The following is a 19,166-nucleotide window of genomic DNA, read 5'->3' as shown; positions in this document are numbered from 1 at the left end:
CAGAGTAATGTAGAAGCAGAGGACAGGTCTAGGAGGATGAGCACAGAGTAATGTAGAAGCAGAGGACAGGTCTAGAAGGAGGAGCACAGTAATGTAGAAGGCAGAAGACAGGTCTAGAAGAAGGAGCACAGAGTAATGTAGAAGGCAGAGGACAGGTCTAGAAGGAGGAGCACAGAGTAATGTAGAAGCTGAGGACAGGTCTAGAAGGAGGAGCACAGAGTAATGTAGAAGCAGAGGACAGGTCTAGAAGGAGGAGCAAAAAGTAATGTAGAAGCAGAGGACAGGTCTAGAAGGAGGAGCACAGAGTAATGTAGAAGCAGAGGACAGGTCTAGAAGGAGGAGCACAGAGTGATGTAGAAGGCAGAGGACAGGTCTAGAAGGAGGAGCACAGAGGAATGTAGAAGCAGAGGACAGGTCTAGGAGGATGAGCACAGAGTAATGTAGAAGCAGAGGACAGGTCTAGAAGGAGGAGCACAGTAATGTAGAAGGCAGAGGACAGGTCTAGAAGGAGGAGCACAGAGTAATGTAGAAGGCAGTGGACAGGTCTAGAAGGAGGAGCACAGAGTGATGTAGAAGGCAGAGGACAGGTCTAGAAGGAGGAGCACAGAGGAATGTAGAAGCAGAGGACAGGTCTAGAAGGAGGAGCTCAGAGTAATGTAGAAGCAGAGGACAGGTCTAGAAGAAGGAGCACAGAGGAATGTAGAAGCAGAGGACAGGTCTAGGAGGATGAACACAGAGTAATGTAGAAGCAGAGGACAGGTCTAGAAGGAGGAGCAAAGAGTAATGTAGAATGCTGAGGACAGGTCTATAAGGAGGAGCACAGAGTAATGTAGAAGGCAGAGGACAGGTCTAGGGGGAGGAGCACAGATTAATGTAGAAGGCTGAGGACAGGTCTAGAAGGAGGAGCACAGAGTAAGGTAGAAGGCAGAGGACAGGTCTAGAAGGAGGAGCTCAGAGTAATGTAGAAGGCAGAGGACAGGTCTAGAAGGAGGAGCTCAGAGTAATGTAGAAGGCAGAGGACAGGTCTAGAAGGAGGAGCACAGAGTAATGTAGAAGGCAGAGGACAAGTCTAGAAGGAGGAGCACAGAGTAATGTAGAAGCAGAGGACAGGTCTAGAAGGAGGAGCACAGAGGAATGTAGAAGCAGAGGACAGGTCTAGAAGGAGGAGCACAGAGTGATGTAGAAGGCAGAGGACAGGTCTAGAAGGAGGAGCACAGAGGAATGTAGAAGCAGAGGACAGGTCTAGGAGGATGAGCACAGAGTAATGTAGAAGCAGAGGACAGGTCTAGAAGAAGGAGCACAGAGTAATGTAGAAGGCAGAGGACAGGTCTAGAAGGAGGAGCACAGAGTGATGTAGAAGGCAGAGGACAGGTCTAGAAGGAGGAGCACAGAGGAATGTAGAAGCAGAAGACAAGTCTAGAAGGAGGAGCTCAGAGTAATGTAGAAGCAGAGGACAGGTCTAGGAGGATGAACACAGAGTAATGTAGAAGCAGAGGACAGGTCTAGAAGGAGGAGCAAAGAGTAATGTAGAAGGCTGAGGACAGGTCTATAAGGAGGAGCACAGAGTAATGTAGAAGGCAGAGGACAGGTCTAGGGGGAGGAGCACAGAGTAATGTAGAAGACAGAGGACAGGTCTAGAAGGAGGAGCACAGAGTAATGTAGAAGCAGAGGACAGGTCTAGAAGGAGGAGCACAGAGTGATGTAGAAGGCAGAGGACAGGTCTAGAAGGAGGAGCACAGAGGAATGTAGAAGCAGAGGACAGGTCTAGGAGGATGAGCACAGAGTAATGTAGAAGCAGAGGACAGGTCTAGAAGGAGGAGCACAGTAATGTAGAAGCAGAGGACAGGTCTAGAAGGAGGAGCACAGTAATGTAGAAGGAAGAGGACAGGTCTAGAAGAAGGAGAACAGAGTAATGTAGAAGGCAGAGGACAGGTCTAGAAGGAGGAGCACAGAGTAATGTAGAGAGCAGAGGACAGGTCTAGAAGGAGGAGCAGAGAGTAATGTAGAAGCAGAGGACAGGTCTAGAAGGAGGAGCACAGAGTGATGTAGAAGGCAGAGGACAGGTCTAGAAGGAGGAGCACAGAGTAATGTAGAAGCAGAAGACAGGTCTAGAAGGAGGAGCACAGAGTAATGTAGAAGCAGAGGACAGGTGTAGAAGGAGGAGCACAGAGTAATGTAGAAGGCAGAGGACAGGTCTAGAAGGAGGAGCACAGGAATGTAGAAGCAGAGGACAGGTCTAGAAGGAGGAGCACAGAGGAATGTAGAAGGCTGAGGACAGGTCTAGAAGGAGGAGCACAGAGTAATGTAGAAGGCAGAGGACAGGTCTAGAAGGAGGAGCACAGAGTAATTTAGAAGGCAGAGGACAGGTCTAGAGGGAGGAGCACAGATTAATGTAGAAGGCTGAGGACAGGTCTAGAAGGAGGAGCACAGAGTAAGGTAGAAGGCAGAGAACAGGTCTAGGGGGAGGAGCACAGAGTAATGTAGAAGGCAGAGGACAGGTCTAGAAGGAGGAGCTCAGAGTAATGTAGAAGGCAGAGGACAGGTCTAGAAGGAGGAGCACAGAGTAATGTAGAAGCAGAGGACAGGTGTAGAAGGAGGAGCACAAAGTAATGTAGAAGCAGGGGACAGGTCTAGAAGGAGGAGCACAGTAATGTAGAAGGCAGAGGACAGGTCTAGAAGGAGGAGCTCAGAGTAATGTAGAAGCAGGGGACAGGTCTAGGAGGATGAACACAGAGTAATGTAGAAGCAGAGGACAGGTCTAGAAGGAGGAGCAAAGAGTAATGTAGAAGGCTGAGGACAGGTCTAGAAGGAGGAGCACAGAGTAATGTAGAAGGCAGAGGACAGGTCTAGAAGGAGGAGCACAGAGGAATGTAGAAGCAGAGGACAGGTCTAGAAGGAGGAGCACAGAGTGATGTAGAAGGCAGAGGACAGGTCTAGAAGGAGGAGCACAGAGGAATGTAGAAGCAGAGGACAGGTCTAGAAGGAGGAGCTCAGAGTAATGTAGAAGCAGAGGACAGGTCTAGGAGGATGAACACAGAGTAATGTAGAAGGCTGAGGACAGGTCTAGAAGGAGGAGCACAGAGGAATGTAGAAGCAGAAGACAAGTCTAGAAGGAGGAGCTCAGAGTAATGTAGAAGCAGAGGACAGGTCTAGGAGGATGAACACAGAGTAATGTAGAAGGCTGAGGACAGGTCTAGAAGGAGGAGCACAGAGTAATTTAGAAGGCAGAGGACAGGTCTAGAGGGAGGAGCACAGATTAATGTAGAAGCAGAAGACAAGTCTAGAAGGAGGAGCTCAGAGTAATGTAGAAGGCAGAGGATAGGTCTAGGGGGAGGAGCACAGAGTAATGTAGAAGGCAGAGGACAGGTCTAGAAGGAGGAGCACAGAGTAATTTAGAAGGCAGAGGACAGGTCTAGAGGGAGGAGCACAGATTAATGTAGAAGGCTGAGGACAGGTCTAGAAGGAGGAGCACAGAGTAAGGCAGAAGGCAGAGGACAGGTCTAGAAGGAGGAGCTCAGAGTAATGTAGAAGGCAGAGGACAGGTCTAGAAGGAGGAGCTCAGAGTAATTTAGAAGGCTGAGGACAGGTCTAGAAGGAGGAGCACAGAGGAATGTAGAAGCAGAAGACAAGTCTAGAAGGAGGAGCTCAGAGTAATGTAGAAGGCAGAGGACAGGTCTAGGGGGAGGAGCACAGAGTAATGTAGAAGGCAGAGGACAGGTCTAGAAGGAGGAGCACAGAGTAATGTAGAAGCAGAGGACAGGTGTAGAAGGAGGAGCACAAAGTAATGTAGAAGCAGAGGACAGGTCTAGAAGGAGGAGCACAGTAATGTAGAAGGCAGAGGACAGGTCTAGAAGGAGGAGCACAGAGTAATGTAGAAGGCAGAGGACAAGTCTAGAAGGAGGAGCACAGAGTAATGTAGAAGCAGAGGACAGGTCTAGAAGGAGGAGCACAGAGGAATGTAGAAGCAGAGGACAGGTCTAGAAGGAGGAGCACAGAGTGATGTAGAAGGCAGAGGACAGGTCTAGAAGGAGGAGCACAGAGGAATGTAGAAGCAGAGGACAGGTCTAGGAGGATGAGCACAGAGTAATGTAGAAGCAGAGGACAGGTCTAGAAGGAGGAGCACAGTAATGTAGAAGGCAGAGGACAGGTCTAGAAGAAGGAGCTCAGAGTAATGTAGAAGCAGAGGACAGGTCTAGGAGGATGAGCACAGAGTAATGTAGAAGCAGAGGACAGGTCTAGAAGGAGGAGCACAGTAATGTAGAAGGCAGAGGACAGGTCTAGAAGAAGGAGCACAGAGTAATGTAGAAGGCAGAGGACAGGTCTAGAAGGAGGAGCACAGAGTAATGTAGAAGCTGAGGACAGGTCTAGAAGGAGGAGCACAGAGTAATGTAGAAGCAGAGGACAGGTCTAGAAGGAAGAGCACAAAGTAATGTAGAAGCAGAGTACAGGTCTAGAAGGAGGAGCACAGAGTAATGTAGAAGGCAGAGGACAGGTCTAGAAGGAGGAGCACAGAGTGATGTAGAAGGCAGAGGACAGGTCTAGAAGGAGGAGCACAGAGGAATGTAGAAGCAGGGGACAGGTCTAGGAGGATGAACACAGAGTAATGTAGAAGCAGAGGACAGGTCTAGAAGGAGGAGCAAAGAGTAATGTAGAAGGCTGAGGACAGGTCTAGAAGGAGGAGCACAGAGTAATGTAGAAGGCAGAGGACAGGTCTAGAAGGAGGAGCACAGAGGAATGTAGAAGCAGAGGACAGGTCTAGAAGGAGGAGCACAGAGTGATGTAGAAGGCAGAGGACAGGTCTAGAAGGAGGAGCACAGAGTATTGTAGAAGCAGAAGACAGGTCTAGAAGGAGGAGCACAGAGTAATGTAGAAGGCAGAGGACAGGTCTAGAAGGAGGAGCACAGAGTAATGTAGAAGCAGAGGACAGGTTTAGAAGGAGGAGCACAGAGTGATGTAGAAGGCAGAGGACAGATCTAGAAGGAGGAGCACAGAGTAATGTAGAAGCAGAGGACAGGACTAGAAGGAGGAGCACAGAGTAATGTAGAAGGTGGAGGACAAGTCTAGAAGGAGGAGCACAGAGGAATGTAGAAGCAGAGGACAGGTCTAGGGGGAGGAGCACAGAGTAATGTAGAAGGCAGAGGACAGGTCTAGAAGGAGGAGCTCAGAGTAATGTAGAAGGCAGAGGACAGGTCTAGAAGGAGGAGCACAGAGTAATGTAGAAGCAGAGGAGAGGTGTAGAAGGAGGAGCACAAAGTAATGTAGAAGCAGAGGACAGGTCTAGAAGGAGGAGCACAGTAATGTAGAAGGCAGAGGACAGGTCTAGAAGGAGGAGCACAGAGTAATGTAGAAGGCAGAGGACAAGTCTAGAAGGAGGAGCACAGAGTAATGTAGAAGCAGAGGACAGGTCTAGAAGGAGGAGCACAGAGGAATGTAGAAGCAGAGGACAGGTCTAGAAGGAGGAGCACAGAGTGATGTAGAAGGCAGAGGACAGGTCTAGAAGGAGGAGCACAGAGGAATGTAGAAGCAGAGGACAGGTCTAGGAGGATGAGCACAGAGTAATGTAGAAGCAGAGGACAGGTCTAGAAGGAGGAGCACAGTAATGTAGAAGGCAGAGGACAGGTCTAGAAGAAGGAGCTCAGAGTAATGTAGAAGCAGAGGACAGGTCTAGGAGGATGAGCACAGAGTAATGTAGAAGCAGAGGACAGGTCTAGAAGGAGGAGCACAGTAATGTAGAAGGCAGAGGACAGGTCTAGAAGAAGGAGCACAGAGTAATGTAGAAGGCAGAGGACAGGTCTAGAAGGAGGAGCACAGAGTAATGTAGAAGCTGAGGACAGGTCTAGAAGGAGGAGCACAGAGTAATGTAGAAGCAGAGGACAGGTCTAGAAGGAAGAGCACAAAGTAATGTAGAAGCAGAGTACAGGTCTAGAAGGAGGAGCACAGAGTAATGTAGAAGCAGAGGACAGGTCTAGAAGGAGGAGCACAGAGTGATGTAGAAGGCAGAGGACAGGTCTAGAAGGAGGAGCACAGAGTATTGTAGAAGCAGAAGACAGGTCTAGAAGGAGGAGCACAGAGTAATGTAGAAGGCAGAGGACAGGTCTAGAAGGAGGAGCACAGAGTAATGTAGAAGCAGAGGACAGGTTTTGAAGGAGGAGCACAGAGTGATGTAGAAGCAGAGGACAGGACTAGAAGGAGGAGCACAGAGTAATGTAGAAGGTGGAGGACAAGTCTAGAAGGAGGAGCACAGAGTAATGTAGAAGCAGAGGACAGGTCTAGGAGGATGAGAACAGAGGAATGTAGAAGCAGAGGACAGGTCTAGGGGGAGGAGCACAGAGTAATGTAGAAGGCAGAGGACAGGTCTAGAAGGAGGAGCTCAGAGTAATGTAGAAGGCAGAGGACAGGTCTAGAAGGAGGAGCACAGAGTAATGTAGAAGCAGAGGACAGGTCTAGGAGGATGAGCACAGAGGAATGTAGAAGCAGAGGACAGGTCTAGGGGGAGGAGCACAGAGTAATGTAGAAGGCAGAGGACAGGTCTAGAAGGAGGAGCTCAGAGTAATGTAGAAGGCAGAGGACAGGTCTAGAAGGAGGAGCACAGAGTAATGTAGAAGCTGAGGACAGGTCTAGAAGGAGGAGCACAGAGTGATGTAGAAGGCAGAGGACAGGTCTAGAAGGAGGAGCACAGAGTAATGTAGAAGCAGAAGACAGGTCTAGAAGGAGGAGCACAGAGTAATGTAGAAGGCAGAGGACAGGTCTAGAAGGAGGAGCACAGAGTAATGTAGAAGCAGAGGACAGGTTTAGAAGGAGGAGCACAGAGTGATGTAGAAGGCAGAGGACAGATCTAGAAGGAGGAGCACAGAGTAATGTAGAAGCAGAGGACAGGACTAGAAGGAGGAGCACAGAGTAATGTAGAAGGTGGAGGACAAGTCTAGAAGGAGGAGCACAGAGGAATGTAGAAGCAGAGGACAGGTCTAGGAGGATGAACACAGAGTAATGTAGAAGCAGAGGACAGGTCTAGAAGGAGGAGCAAAGAGTAATGTAGAAGGCTGAGGACAGGTCTAGAAGGAGGAGTAAAGAGTAATGTAGAAGGCTGAGTACAGGTCTAGAAGGAGGAGCACAGAGTAATGTAGAAGGCAGAGGGCAGGTCTAGGGGGAGGAGCACAGAGTAATGTAGAAGGCAGAGGACAGGTCTAGAAGGAGGAGCACAGAGTAATGTAGAAGGCAGAGGACAGGTCTAGAAGGAGGAGCACAGAGTAATGTAGAAGGCTGAGGACAGGTCTAGAAGGAGGAGTAAAGAGTAATGTAGAAGGCTGAGTACAGGTCTAGAAGGAGGAGCACAGAGTAATGTAGAAGGCAGAGGACAGGTCTAGAGGGAAGAGCACAGATTAATGTAGAAGGCTGAGGACAGGTCTAGAAGGAGGAGCACAGAGTAAGGTAGAAGGCAGAGGACAGGTCTAGAAGGAGGAGCTCAGAGTAATGTAGAAGGCAGAGGACAGGTCTAGAAGAAGGAGCTCAGAGTAATGTAGAAGGCAGAGGACAGGTCTAGAAGGAGGAGCACAGAGTAATGTAGAAGCAGAGGACAGGTGTAGAAGGACGAGCACAAAGTAATGTAGAAGCAGAGGACAGGTCTAGAAGGAGGAGCACAGAGTAATGTAGAAGCAGAGGACAGGTCTAGAAGGAGGAGCACAGAGGAATGTAGAAGCAGAGGACAGGTCTAGAAGGAGGAGCACAGAGTGATGTAGAAGGCAGAGGACAGGTCTAGAAGGAGGAGCACAGAGTAATGTAGAAGCAGAGGACAGGTGTAGAAGGAGGAGCACAAAGTAATGTAGAAGCAGAGGACAGGTCTAGAAGGAGGAGCACAGTAATGTAGAAGGCAGAGGACAGGTCTAGAAGGAGGAGCTCAGAGTAATGTAGAAGCAGAGGACAGGTCTAGGAGGATGAACACAGAGTAATGTAGAAGCAGAGGACAGGTCTAGAAGGAGGAGCAAAGAGTAATGTAGAAGGCTGAGGACAGGTCTAGAAGGAGGCGCACAGAGTAATGTAGAAGGCAGAGGACAGGTCTAGAAGGAGGAGCACAGAGTAATGTAGAAGGCAGAGGACAGGTCTAGAAGGAGGAGCACAGAGGAATGTAGAAGCAGAGGACAGGTCTAGAAGGAGGAGCACAGAGTGATGTAGAAGGCAGAGGACAGGTCTAGAAGGAGGAGCACAGAGGAATGTAGAAGCAGAGGACAGGTCTAGAAGGAGGAGCTCAGAGTAATGTAGAAGCAGAGGACAGGTCTAGAAGAAGGAGCACAGAGGAATGTAGAAGCAGAGGACAGGTCTAGAAGGAGGAGCACAGAGTGATGTAGAAGGCAGAGGACAGGTCTAGAAGGAGGAGCACAGAGGAATGTAGAAGCAGAGGACAGGTCTAGGAGGATGAACACAGAGGAATGTAGAAGCAGAGGACAGGTCTAGAAGGAGGAGCACAGAGTGATGTAGAAGGCAGAGGACAGGTCTAAAAGGAGGAGCACAGAGTAATGTAGAAGCAGAGGACAGGTTTAGAAGGAGGAGCACAGAGTGATGTAGAAGGCAGAGGACAGGACTAGAAGGAGGAGCACAGAGTAATGTAGAAGGTGGAGGACAAGTCTAGAAGGAGGAGCACAGAGTAATGTAGAAGCAGAGGACAGGTCTAGAGGGAGGAGCACAGAGTAATGTAGAAGGCAGAGGACAAGTCTAGAAGGAGGAGCACAGTGTAATGTAGAAGGCAGAGGACAGGTGTAGAAGGAGGAGCACAGAGTAATGTAGAAGGCAGAGGACAGGTCTAGAGGGAAGAGCACAAAGTAATGTAGAAGGCAGAGGACAGGTGTAGAAAGAGGAGCACAGAGTAATGTAGAAGGCAGAGGACAGGTCTAGAGGGAGGAGCACAGATTAATGTAGGAGGCAGTGGACAGGTCTAGAAGGAGGAGCACAGAGTAATGTAGAAGGCAGAGGACAGGTCTAGAGGGAGGAGCACAGATTAATGTAGAAGGCAGTGGACAGGTCTAGAAGTAGGAGCACAGAGTAATGTAGAAGGCAGAGGACAGGTCTAGAGGGAGGAGCACAGATTAATGTAGAAGGCTGAGGACTGGTCTAGAAGGAGGAGCACAGAGTAATGTAGAAGGCAGAGAACAGGTCTAGGGGGAGGAGCACAGAGTAATGTAGAAGGCAGAGGACAGGTCGAGAAGGAGGAGCACAGAGTAATGTAGAAGGCAGAGAGGACAAGTCTAGAAGGAGGAGCACAGAGTAATGTAGAAGGCAGAGGACAGGTCTAGGGGGAGTAGCACAGAGTAATGTAGAAGCAGAGGACAGGTCTAGGGGGAGGAGCACAGAGTAATGTAGAAGGCAGAGGACAGGTCTAGGGGGAGTAGCACAGAGTAATGTAGAAGCAGAGGACAGGTCTAGGGGGAGGAGCACAGAGTAATGTAGAAGGCAGAGGACAGGTCTAGGGGGAGGAGCACAGAGTAATGTAGAAGGCAGAAGACAGGTCTAGAAGGAGGAGCACAGAGTAATGTAGAAGGCAGAGGACAGGTCGAGAAGGAGGAGCACAGAGTAATGTAGAAGGCAGAGAGGACAAGTCTAGAAGGAGGAGCACAGAGTAATGTAGAAGGCAGAGGACAGGTCTAGGGGGAGTAGCACAGAGTAATGTAGAAGCAGAGGACAGGTCTAGGGGGAGGAGCACAGAGTAATGTAGAAGGCAGAGGACAGGTCTAGGGGGAGTAGCACAGAGTAATGTAGAAGCAGAGGACAGGTCTAGGGGGAGGAGCACAGAGTAATGTAGAAGGCAGAGGACAGGTCTAGGGGGAGGAGCACAGAGTAATGTAGAAGGCAGAAGACAGGTCTAGAAGGAGGAGCACAGAGTAATGTAGAAGGCAGAGGACAGGTCGAGAAGGAGGAGCACAGAGTAATGTAGAAGGCAGAGGACAGGTGTAGAAGGAGGAGCACAGAGTAAGGTAGAAGGCAGAAGACAGGTCTAGAAGGAGGAGCACAGACTAATGTAGGACGCAGAGGACAGGTCTAGAAGGAGGAGCACAGAGGAATATAGAAGCTGAGGACAGGTCTAGGGGGAGTAGCACAGTGTAATGTAGAAGCAGAGGACAGGTCTAGGGGGAGGAGCACAGAGTAATGTAGAAGGCAGAGGACAGGTCTAGAAGGAGGAGCACAGAGTAATGTAGAAGGCAGAGGACAGGTCTAGGGGGAGTAGCACAGAGTAATGTTGAAGCAGAGGACAGGTCTAGGGGGAGGAGCACAGAGTAATGTAGAAGGCAGAGGACAGGTCTAGAAGGAGGAGCACAGAGTAATGTAGAAGGTAGAGGACAGGTCTAGGGGGAGGAGCACAGAGTAATGTAGAAGTGAGGGTATGTTCACACGGCGGGGGTCCGTAACGGCTGAAATTACGGGGATGTTTCAGCCTGAAAACATCCCCGTAATTTCAGCCGTACCGGCATGTGCAGGCGCTTGAACGCCGCGTCCATTACGGCCGTAATTAGCGCTGCTATTCATTGGAGTCAATGAATAGCGGCTCCAATTACGGCCAAAGAAGTGACAGGTCACTTCTTCTACGCGGGCGTCTATTTACGCGCCGTCATTTGACAGCGGCGCGTAAATATACGCCTCGTGTGAACAGACAAACGTCTGCCCATTGCTTTCAATGGGCAGATGTTTGTCAGCGCTATTGAGGCGCTATTTTCAGACGCAATTCGGGGCAAAAACGCCCGAATTACGTCCGTAAATAGGCCGTGTGAACATACTCTTAGAGGACAGGTCTAGGGGGAGGAGCACAGTGTAATGTAGACAGGTCTAGGGGGAGGAGCACAGTGTAATGTAGACAGGTCTAGGGGGAGGAGCACAGAGTACTGTTGTGAGGCTTTGATATAAGAGATTATACAGAGTTCTTATAGCGGTCTATATAGACTAGACTCGTCTGCGTTACATCATCACTACATCCGGCTCTCCGTTTTACTGCTCCAACGCACCGCCACTATGCTGTAGTCTCATTCCAAGCACCCTGATGACCATGAGCCTTTTTGATTGGGTCACACATTCCTGCTTATATCAGGTCTTGGACTGGAACGTTGTTTTTGTGCCAGATTTACCTTCAGTAATATCATTTAATGTTTAATTTCCCCAACATAGCAGGAGAAGTATCGACAGGGTGATTGTGCTGAAGGAGATTCCGTCAGTATATGGCAGCAGGGATTAGTATGTAGTCACCCCGGCGACCATGTGACATTACTGATGACGTCACGGTGTCGGCTTCTCATGACTATTGTACTGACATCTAGTGGCCAACATGTAAACTGCAATATTCTGTCATGTCCTTGCCCACGTCTTCCACAGTCCAAACGTTCAGCGTGCCCGTCCAGGGGTTGGCGGTTCTCTGCAGATGATTATTCTTTATTCTGAGTTTACTGATTGTAGATGACATTGAGGCTGCACCGATCCTGCATAGACCTCGCAGCGATCACTATGATTAGTAACTACAACTCATCACGATGGGGAGAAGCACACAGTACTACTCTCCCCGACCGTATCACACATAAAATGCTTAGATACAGCGCCTCCGCAGACAGTATCACACATGATAGGATTAGATACAGCGCCACAGCAGACAGTATCATGCATTAAGGGATTAGATACACAGCTCAGCAGACAGTATCACACATGATAGGATTAGATACACAGCTCAGCAGACAGTATCACACATGATAGGATTAGATACACAGCTCATCAAACAGTATCACACATAATAGGATTAGATACATAGCTCAGCAGGCAGTAGCACACATGATAGGATTAGATACACAGCTCAGCAGACAGTATCACACATGATAGGATTAGATACACAGCTCAGCAGACAGTATCACACATAATAGGATTAGATACAGGGCTCAGCAGAGAGTATCACACATGATAGGATTAGATACACAGCTCAGCAGACAGTATCACACATGATAGGATTAGATACACAGCTCAGCAGACAGTATCACACATCACAGGATTAGATACACAGCTCAGCAGACAGTATCACACATGATAGGATTAGATACACAGCTCGGCAGACAGTATCACACATGATAGGATTAGATACACAGCTCAGCAGACAGTATCACACATGATAGGATTAGATACACAGCTCATCAAACAGTATCACACATAATAGGATTAGATACAGTGGCTCAGCAGACAGTATCACACATGATAGGATTAGATACAGTGGCTCAGCAGACAGTATCACACATGATAGGATTAGATACACAGCTCAGCAGACAGTATCACACATGATAGGATTAGATACACAGCTCAGCAGACAGTATCACACATGATAGGATTAGATACACAGCTCAGCAGACAGTATCACACGTGATAGGATTAGATACACAGCTCAGCAGACAGTATCACACATGATAAGATTAGATACACAGATCAGCAGACAGTATCACACATGATAGGATTAGATACACAGCTCAGCAGACAGTATCACACATGATAGGATTAGACACACAGCTCAGCAGGCAGTATCACACATTGCAGGATTAGATACACGGCTCAGCAGACAGTATCACACATGATAGGATTAGATACACAGCTCAGCAGACTGTATCACACATGATAGGATTAGATACACTGCTCAGCAGACAGTATCACACATGGTAGGATTAGATACACAGCTCAGCAGACCGTATCACACAATAGGATTAGATACACAGCTCAGCAGACAGTATCACACGTGATAGGATTAGATACACAGCTCAGCAGACAGTATCACACATGATAAGATTAGATACACAGATCAGCAGACAGTATCACACATGATAGGATTAGATACACAGCTCAGCAGACAGTATCACACATGATAGGATTAGACACACAGCTCAGCAGGCAGTATCACACATTGCAGGATTAGATACACGGCTCAGCAGACAGTATCACACATGATAGGATTAGATACACAGCTCAGCAGACTGTATCACACATGATAGGATTAGATACACTGCTCACAGACAGTATCACACATGGTAGGATTAGATACACAGCTCAGCAGACAGTATCACACAGGATAGTATTAGATACACAGCTCAGCAGACCGTATCACACAATAGGATTAGATACACAGCTCAGCAGACAGTATCACACATGATAGGATTAGATACACAGCTCAGCAGACAGTATCACACAGGATAGTATTAGATCCACAGCTCAGCAGACCGTATCACACAATAGGATTAGATACACAGCTCAGCAGACAGTATCACACATGATAGGATTAGATACACAGCTCAGCAGACCGTATCACACAATAGGATTAGATACACAGCTCCGCAGACAGTATCACACATGATAGGATTAGATACAGCAGCTCAGCAGAGAGTATCACACATGATAGGATTAGATACACGGCTCAGCAGACAGTATCACACATGATAGGATTAGATACAGGGCTCAGCAGATAGTATCACACATGATAGGATTAGATACACCGCTCAGCAGACAGTATCACACATGATAGGATTAGATACACAGCTCAGCAGACAGTATCACACATGATAGGATTAGATACAGTGCTCAGCGGACAGTATCACACATGATAGGATTAGACACACAGCTCAGCAGACAGTATCACACATGATAGGATTAGATACACAGCTCAGCAGACAGTATCACACATGATAGGATTAGATACACAGCTCAGCAGACAGTATCACACATGATAGGATTAGATACACAGCTCAGCAGACAGTATCACACATGATAGGATTAGATACACAGCTCAGCAGACAGTATCACACATGATAGGATTAGATACACAGCTCAGCAGACAGTATCACACATGATAGGATTAGATACACAGCTCAGCAGACAGTATCACACATGATAGGATTAGATACACAGCTCAGACGACAGTATCACACATGATAGGATTAGATACACAGCTCAGACGACAGTATCACACATGATAGTATTAGATACACAGCTCAGCAGACAGTATCACACAATAGGATTAGATACACAGCTCAGCAGACAGTATCACACATGATAGGATTAGATACACAGCTCAGCAGACAGTATCACACATGATAGGATTAGATACACAGCTCAGCAGACAGTATCACACATGATAGGATTAGATACAGGGCTCAGCAGACAGTATCACACATGATAGGATTAGATACACGGCTCAGCAGACAGTATCACACATGATAGGATTAGATACAGGGCTCAGCAGACAGTATCACACATGATAGGATTAGATACACTGCTCAGCAGACAGTATCACACATGGTAGGATTAGATACACAGCTCAGCAGACAGTATCACACATAGGATTAGATACACAGCTCAGCAGACAGTATCACACAGGATAGTATTAGATACACAGCTCAGCAGACAGTATCACACATGATAGGATTAGATACACAGCTCAGCAGACAGTATCACACATGATAGGATTAGACACAGGGCTCAGCAGACAGTATCACACATGATAGGATTAGATACACAGCTCAGCAGACAGTATCACACATGATAGGATTAGATACACCGCTCAGCAGACAGTATCACACATGATAGGATTAGATACACAGCTCCGCAGACAGTATCACACATGATAGGATTAGACACAGGGCTCAGCAGACAGTATCACACATGATAAGATTAGATACACGGCTCAGCAGACAGTATCACACATGATAGGATTAGATACACCGCTCAGCAGACTTTATCACACATGATAGGATTAGATACAGGGCTCAGCAGACAGTATCACACATGATAGGATTAGATACACAGCTCAGCAGACAGTATCACACATGATAGGATTAGATGCACAGCTCAGCAGACAGTATCACACATGATAGGATTAGATACACAGCTCAGCAGACAGTATCACACGATAGGATTAGATACACAGCTCAGCAGACAGTATCACACATGATAGGATTAGATACACAGCTCAGCAGACAGTATCACACATGATAGGATTAGATACACAGCTCAGCAGACAGTATCACACATGATAGGATTAGATACTCAGCTCAGCAGACAGTATCACACATGATAGGATTAGATACACGGCTCAACAGACAGTATCGCACATGATAGGATTAGATACACAGCTCAGCAGACAGTATCACACATGATAGGATTAGATACACCGCTCAGCAGACAGTATCACACATGATAGGATTAGATACAGGGCTCAGCAGACAGTATCACACATGATAGGATTAGATGCACAGCTCAGCAGACAGTATCACACATGATAGGATTAGATACACAGCTCAGCAGACAGTATCACACGATAGGATTAGATACACAGCTCAGCAGACAGTATCACACATGATAGGATTAGATACACAGCTCAGCAGACAGTATCACACATGATAGGATTAGATACACAGCTCAGCAGACAGTATCACACATGATAGGATTAGATACTCAGCTCAGCAGACAGTATCACACATGATAGGATTAGATACACGGCTCAACAGACAGTATCGCACATGATAGGATTAGATACACAGCTCAGCAGACAGTATCACACATGATAGGATTAGATACACAGCTCAGCAGACAGTATCACACATGATAGGATTAGATACACCGCTCAGCAGACAGTATCACACATGATAGGATTAGATACACAGCTCAGCAGACAGTATCACACATGATAGGATTAGATACACCGCTCAGCAGACAGTATCACACATGATAGGATTAGATACATTGGCTCAGCAGACAGTATCACACATGATAGGATTAGATACACCGCTCAGCAGACAGTATCACACATGATAGGATTAGATACACAGCTCAGCAGACAGTATCACACATGATAGGATTAGATACACAGCTCAGCAGACAGTATCACACATGATAGGATTAGATACACAGCTCTGCAGACAGTATCACACATGATAGGATTAGATACACCGCTCAGCAGACAGTATCACACATGATAGGATTAGATACACAGCTCAGCAGACAGTATCACACATGATAGGATTAGATACACTGTTCCGATAAATTGTTTCATTGTTGCGGTGTGACATTGGTATTTTTACCCGTTGTTCTCTCTGGTGTCAGCTCATACACAATACGTCTCGGTCCGATCGGTTCCTGTGAGTCGCTGCACCGGGAGAACGAGGATCATGATGTCACTTCTGTCCCTTCATTGTTACAGGTCAGTGTGTGGCCTGGCTGCAATGTATGAACCAGACCTGTAAGAAGTGGAGACGGCTGGGGCGTCAGGTAGATCCCTGGCTGCTACCAAATCACTGGTCATGTGACCACAACACAGGTATGTCACTACACCTGTATCTACTACACCTGTATCTACTACTCCTGTACTGTCCTCACACATCACACTACACTACACCTGTATCTACTACTCCTGTACTGTCCTCACACACCACACTACACTACACCTGTATCTACTACTCCTGTACTGTCCTCACACATCACACTACACTACACCTGTATCTACTACTCCTGTACTGACCTCACACATCACACTACACTACACCTGTATCTACTACTCCTGTACTGTCCTCACACACCACACTACACTACACCTGTATCTACTACTCCTGTACTGACCTCACACATCACACTACACCTGTATCTACTACTCCTGTACTGTCCTCACACACCACACTACACTACACCTGTATCTACTACTCCTGTACTGTCCTCACACACCACACTACACTACACCTGTATCTACTACTCCTGTACTGTCCTCACACACCACACTACACTACACCTGTATCTACTACTCCTGTACTGACCTCACACATCACACTACACTACACCTGTATCTACTACTCCTGTACTGTCCTCACACACCACACTACACTACACCTGTATCTACTACTCCTGTACTGTCCTCACACACCACACTACACTACACCTGTATCTACTACTCCTGTACTGTCCTCACACATCACACTACACTACACCTGTATCTACTACTCCTGTACTGTCCTCACACATCACACTACACTACACCTGTATCTACTACTCCTGTACTGTCCTCACACACCACACTACACTACACCTGTATCTACTACTCCTGTACTGTCCTCACACACCACACTACACTACACCTGTATCTACTACTCCTGTACTGTCCTCACACACCACACTACACTACACCTGTATCTACTACTCCTGTACTGACCTCACACACCACACTACACTACACCTGTATCTACTACTCCTGTACTGACCTCACACACCACACTACACTACACCTGTATCTACTACTCCTGTACTGTCCTCACACATCACACTACACTACACCTGTATCTACTACTCCTGTACTGTCCTCACACACCACACTACACTACACCTGTATCTACTACTCCTGTACTGACCTCACACATCACACTACACTACACCTGTATCTACTACTCCTGTACTGACCTCACACATCACACTACACTACACCTGTATCTACTACTCCTGTACTGTCCTCACACACCACACCACACTACACCTGTATCTACTACTCCTGTACTGTCCTCACACACCACACTACACTACACCTGTATCTACTACTCCTGTACTGTCCTCACACACCACACTACACTACACCTGTATCTACTACTCCTGTACTGTCCTCACACATCACACTACACCTGTATCTACTACTCCTGTACTGACCTCACACATCACACTACACTACACCTGTATCTACTACTCCTGTACTGACCTCACACACTACACTACACTACACCTGTATCTACTACTCCTGTACTGTCCTCACACATCACACTACACTACACCTGTATCTACTACTCCTGTACTGTCCTCACACATCACACTACACTACACCTGTATCTACTACTCCTGTACTGTCCTCACACACCACACTACACTACACCTGTATCTACTACTCCTGTACTGACCTCACACATCACACTACACTACACCTGTATCTACTACTCCTGTACTGTCCTCACACATCACACTACACTACACCTGTATCTACTACTCCTGTACTGACCTCACACACCACACTACACTACACCTGTATCTACTACTCCTGTACTGACCTCACACACCACACTACACCTGTATCTACTACTCCTGTACTGACCTCACACATCACACTACACTACACCTGTATCTACTACTCCTGTACTGACCTCACACACTACACTACACTACACCTGTATCTACTACTCCTGTACTGTCCTCACACATCACACTACACTACACCTGTATCTACTACTCCTGTACTGTCCTCACACACCACACTACACTACACCTGTATCTACTACTCCTGTACTGACCTCACACATCACACTACACTACACCTGTATCTACTACTCCTGTACTGACCTCACACATCACACTACACTACACCTGTATCTACTACTCCTGTACTGACCTCACACATCACACTACACCTGTATCTACTACTCCTGTACTGACCTCACACACCACACTACACTACACCTGTATCTACTACTCCTGTACTGTCCTCACACATCACACTACACTACACCTGTATCTACTACTCCTGTACTGTCCTCACACATCACACTACACTACACCTGTATCTACTACTCCTGTACTGACCTCACACACCACACTACACCTGTATCTACTACTCCTGTACTGACCTCACACATCACACTACACTACACCTGTATCTACTACTCCTGTACTGTCCTCACACATCACACTACACTACACCTGTATCTACTACTCCTGTACTGACCTCACACATCACACTACACTACACCTGTATCTACTACTCCTGTACTGTCCTCACACACCACACTACACTACACCTGTATCTACTACTCCTGTACTGTCCTCACACATCACACTACACTACACCTGTATCTACTACTCCTGTACTGTCCTCACACATCACACTACACTACACCTGTATCTACTACTCCTGTACTGACCTCACACATCACACTACACTACACCTGTATCTACTACTCCTGTACTGACCTCACACATCACACTACACTACACCTGTATCTACTACTCCTGTACTGACCTCACACATCACACTACACCTGTATCTACTACTCCTGTACTGTCCTCACACATCACACTACACTACACCTGTATCTACTACTCCTGTACTGTCCTCACACACCACACTACACTACACCTGTATCTACTACTCC

The 19,166-nt window shown here is 47.3% G+C and overlaps 1 long non-coding RNA gene across 1 annotated transcript in view; it reads left to right on the top strand.

The window, feature by feature from the left end:
* Window positions 1-16,303, top strand: part of LOC142699811 (uncharacterized) — a 21,637-nt gene extending 5,334 nt beyond the window's left edge. Inside the window, exon 3 of the long non-coding RNA XR_012866393.1 lies at window positions 16,193-16,303. This is a non-coding gene — a long non-coding RNA (uncharacterized LOC142699811). The remainder of the gene's footprint in view (window positions 1-16,192) is intronic.
* Window positions 16,304-19,166: the final 2,863 nt, after the last annotated feature.

The sequence above is a fragment of the Rhinoderma darwinii genome, unplaced genomic scaffold (genome assembly GCF_050947455.1).
Source record: "Rhinoderma darwinii isolate aRhiDar2 unplaced genomic scaffold, aRhiDar2.hap1 Scaffold_1650, whole genome shotgun sequence".
Classification (NCBI taxonomy): domain Eukaryota; kingdom Metazoa; phylum Chordata; class Amphibia; order Anura; family Rhinodermatidae; genus Rhinoderma; species Rhinoderma darwinii.
Note: the sequence above shows the minus strand (reverse complement) of the source record. Positions and strands in the feature narration are given on the sequence as shown.